Source organism: Cucumis melo, chromosome 11 (genome assembly GCF_025177605.1).
Source record: "Cucumis melo cultivar AY chromosome 11, USDA_Cmelo_AY_1.0, whole genome shotgun sequence".
NCBI classification, from domain to species: domain Eukaryota; kingdom Viridiplantae; phylum Streptophyta; class Magnoliopsida; order Cucurbitales; family Cucurbitaceae; genus Cucumis; species Cucumis melo.
The window spans coordinates 19,330,681-19,334,104 of record NC_066867.1 but is presented as its reverse complement, the minus strand read 5'-3'; the positions used below and the strand labels follow the sequence as shown (position 1 = coordinate 19,334,104).

At 46.5% G+C, this 3,424-nt stretch overlaps 1 long non-coding RNA gene across 1 annotated transcript; it reads left to right on the top strand.

The window, feature by feature from the left end:
* The first annotated feature begins 1,007 nt into the window (after positions 1-1,007).
* Positions 1,008-2,919, top strand: LOC127151678 (uncharacterized). The gene is made up of 2 exons (XR_007824756.1): positions 1,008-1,852; positions 2,675-2,919. It is a non-coding gene; the product is annotated as an uncharacterized LOC127151678 (long non-coding RNA).
* The last annotated feature ends 505 nt before the right edge of the window (positions 2,920-3,424 follow it).

The following is a 3,424-nucleotide window of genomic DNA, read 5'->3' as shown; positions in this document are numbered from 1 at the left end:
GGAGTTCGCCTATAATAACAGTTACCAGGCTACCATTGGTATGGCTCCGTTTGAGGCTCTGTATGGCAAGTGCTGTAGATCCCCTGTCTGCTGGGGCGAGGTTGGAGAGCAGAGGATGCTAGGCCCCGAGTTAGTGCAGACTACCAATGCAGCCATACAGAAGATCCGAGCTCGTATGCTGACCGCACAGAGCAGACAGAAGAGTTACGCTGATGTACGACGTAAGGACCTCGAGTTTGAAGTGGGAGATATGGTCTTTTTGAAGGTAGCTCCGATGAAGGGCGTTCTGAGGTTCGAGAAGAAGGGGAAGTTGAGTCCACGTTTCGTGGGGCCATTTGAGATACTGGAACGGATTGGCCCTGTGGCTTATCGTTTGGCCTTGCCCCCATCCCTCTCAGCAGTGCATGACGTATTCCATGTCTCCATGTTGAGGAGGTATGTCGCAGACCCGACGCACATCGTGGACTTCGAGCCCCTACAGGTCAGTGAGAACTTGAGCTACGAGGAGCAGCCTGTCGAGATCTTGGCAAGAGAGGTCAAGAAGCTTCGTAGTCGAGATATTCCACTAGTCAAAGTCCTCTGGCAGAACCATGGAGTTGAAGAGGCCACGTGGGAGAGAGAAGAGGACATAAAGGCCCAGTACCCAGAAATGTTCGAGGATTAGAGCTTTCGAGGACGAAAGCTTTCTAAGGGGGGAAGTATGTAACGCCCCAATGATCTTGTATCCATTTTTCTTAGTATTTTTTTTTATTTTATTTTATTTATTTATTTATAATTAAATAATGGAACTTATATCATTAAGATTTGGATTTTTCTTTTTTAAAGTATTAAGTAAACTCCAAATGAAATTATCTTGGTATTTAAGATTTTTATACGTATTTAAAAGTTGAGGGAAAGGAGGGATTTGTTGAGAAATTGGGTGAAATTTTAGAGAGAGAAGGGTGAAACTTGGAATTAATCAAAGAAGAGAAAAGAGGGAAATTATTTTATAAATAAGAAAAGGAAAAGAAAAGGAAAAGAAAAGGAAAAGAAAAGAGAAGAGGGAGAGAAGAAAACCCTAGCCGCGCCGCCGCCGCCGCCGCGAGCCACCGCCGCCGCCGCCGTCGCGAAACCCTAGCCGCCTACCCACGCCACACGCACAGCCGCGCCAGAATTCGTCCAAGCTTCCTCGCACGCCGAAGCCGAGTCGAAGCCGTCCATTCACGCGTCTGCAAGACGACTGGAAGCCGAAGTCACCCCTCGCGCCGCTTCGATCCGAGGCAGATCAGCCGAAACTCGTCGCGTCCCGAAGCCGAGATCCATCTCCACGTCGAAGCCGCGTCGCCAGCCGAACGCGTCTGCAAATCGGAGCCGCGAACGCGCCTACACCCGAGCCGCACCGAAGCCGCGAACGCGCCTGCCTCCAGCCGACGGACGAAACCGAACCCGGAACCACCACCCGCGCGTCCGAACCCGGAACCGCCCGCGCGCCCGAAACCGAAACCCGCGTCCGCGCCACACGTGCCCAGCTCTCCCCGCGTGCAGCCGCGCCGCGCCGTGCGTTCCGCGTAGCCGAGCCGCGCCCCCTCCCTGTAGCAAGCCGAGCCGCACGCGAAGTCCCTGTACCGAGCCGAGCCGCGCCTACGCCAAGCCGAGCCGGTCCTGTCTTCTTCCAGTCGAGCCGCCAAGCCTGTTTTGGCTCCTTCCACCTAAATTTTTGGTAATTTCCAAATTCCCTAGCCTGCCCAGTAATTAAATGAGTTAATTTGGAAATTTAATTAATTTAATTACTTTCCTCAAGAAGCAAATTGGACCAAATAGCTGCTGCAGCTTAGGACTTCCTCAGTAGGAACTCATCTAGCAACATCTCGAGGTAAGAGATTTCTACTACTAGCCCCATGTGAGAATTTGATGTTGCATGTTCCTTCAGTGACATACGATGATGGTTGGGCTTACGATGTATGATAATATTTTATCATGATCTGACGAATGACATGGCCATACTTCGGCATAATATTATAGTAATGAGAACCCTCGAACCATATGTGACTGTATGATAAGACTGATGGACTTATGATGTATGTGACTGTATGGTAAGATTGATGGACTTATGATGTATGTGACTGTATGATAGGACTGATGGACTTATGATGTATGTGACTGTATGATAGGACTGATGGACTTATGATGTATGTGACTGTATGATAAGACTGATGGGCTTATGACGTGGGTGACTGTATAATGAGAACTATTAGTGACTGTTTGATGATAGCTGTAGTGGGGGATGAGATGGTGGTTATTTTCTGATGATAATTTGATGACGTATGCATATGTATGTTGGGATTGGGGTATCTGTTAACTTCTCCTATCTGAGTCGTACCTGCATGGGTGTCCTTCGGGATCACCACCTATTTAGGACTGTTAGGCTCGACGGGGCGCCAGTCCAGCATGACTATAGATATGACTCGAGCGACTCGACGGGGTCCTCGCATCCCGACGGTCCTAAGTGTCCCCTGGACACCGAAGACCAGAGTTATGTCCCTACGGGGCGCATGTTGCACGTGTTCGGGAGCGTGCCAGAGATTGGGTACTAGTTTCAGGACTCGATAGGAATGTTAACAGGCACCTAGTGGGACTAGTAGTGGGTCCCTTACTGAGTATTTTTATACTCATTCTCTTCATTTCATGTTTTCAGGTAGAGGACGAGGTAAGGGCAAGGGCAAACTGGCGAGCGACTCGAAGTGAGACCGTGAAGGGCCATAGGGGCTACCGCTTCCGCTTACCTTTATTTCAGATTTTCGCACTTGAGTTCGAGTACTTTCATTATTTACCATCTTTATGTAGATAGGGCCCGCTTAGGGATTTTAAACTTAACTCGTATTTCTACATGTTACTTTAACTATCTTTCATAAATAAATTTGCTAGATTTCTTTGCATTTATTTACACCAGATTTTATGACTTAAACACTGATCCTAGATTTAGTAACCACTTCGATTCAGCATAAAGAGTCGGGTCGTTACACATGTTTACCTTTACCTTTATTACTGACTCACATGGTACTCGGTGCGCTCGAGCAACCAACTCCCAATCTAGCTTGTTTTCTGAGTGCCATTGTTTGATGTTGTTCCTCGAGTTGCATGAAATGACACATAATTTTCAATATAATACATTATTGATCAACATAACAATTATTCAATGGGCATGAAAATGGAAAGCAATAATCGTAAACAACAATAATCCATTAGTGGGGTCTAACAAAAAGTTGACAGAACATATAGAATTAACATACATGAAGATCTACTTAGTCTGTTACAAGACGTAAAAAGAAATGTTTACAACTATGACTAATTGCTCAATGACAATACTAAAAGACGAAGATAAGAACTACGAAGTAGACATCATAATTAAAAATTTGGTGTCCATTGGGTCATTTTGTGGTCTTGA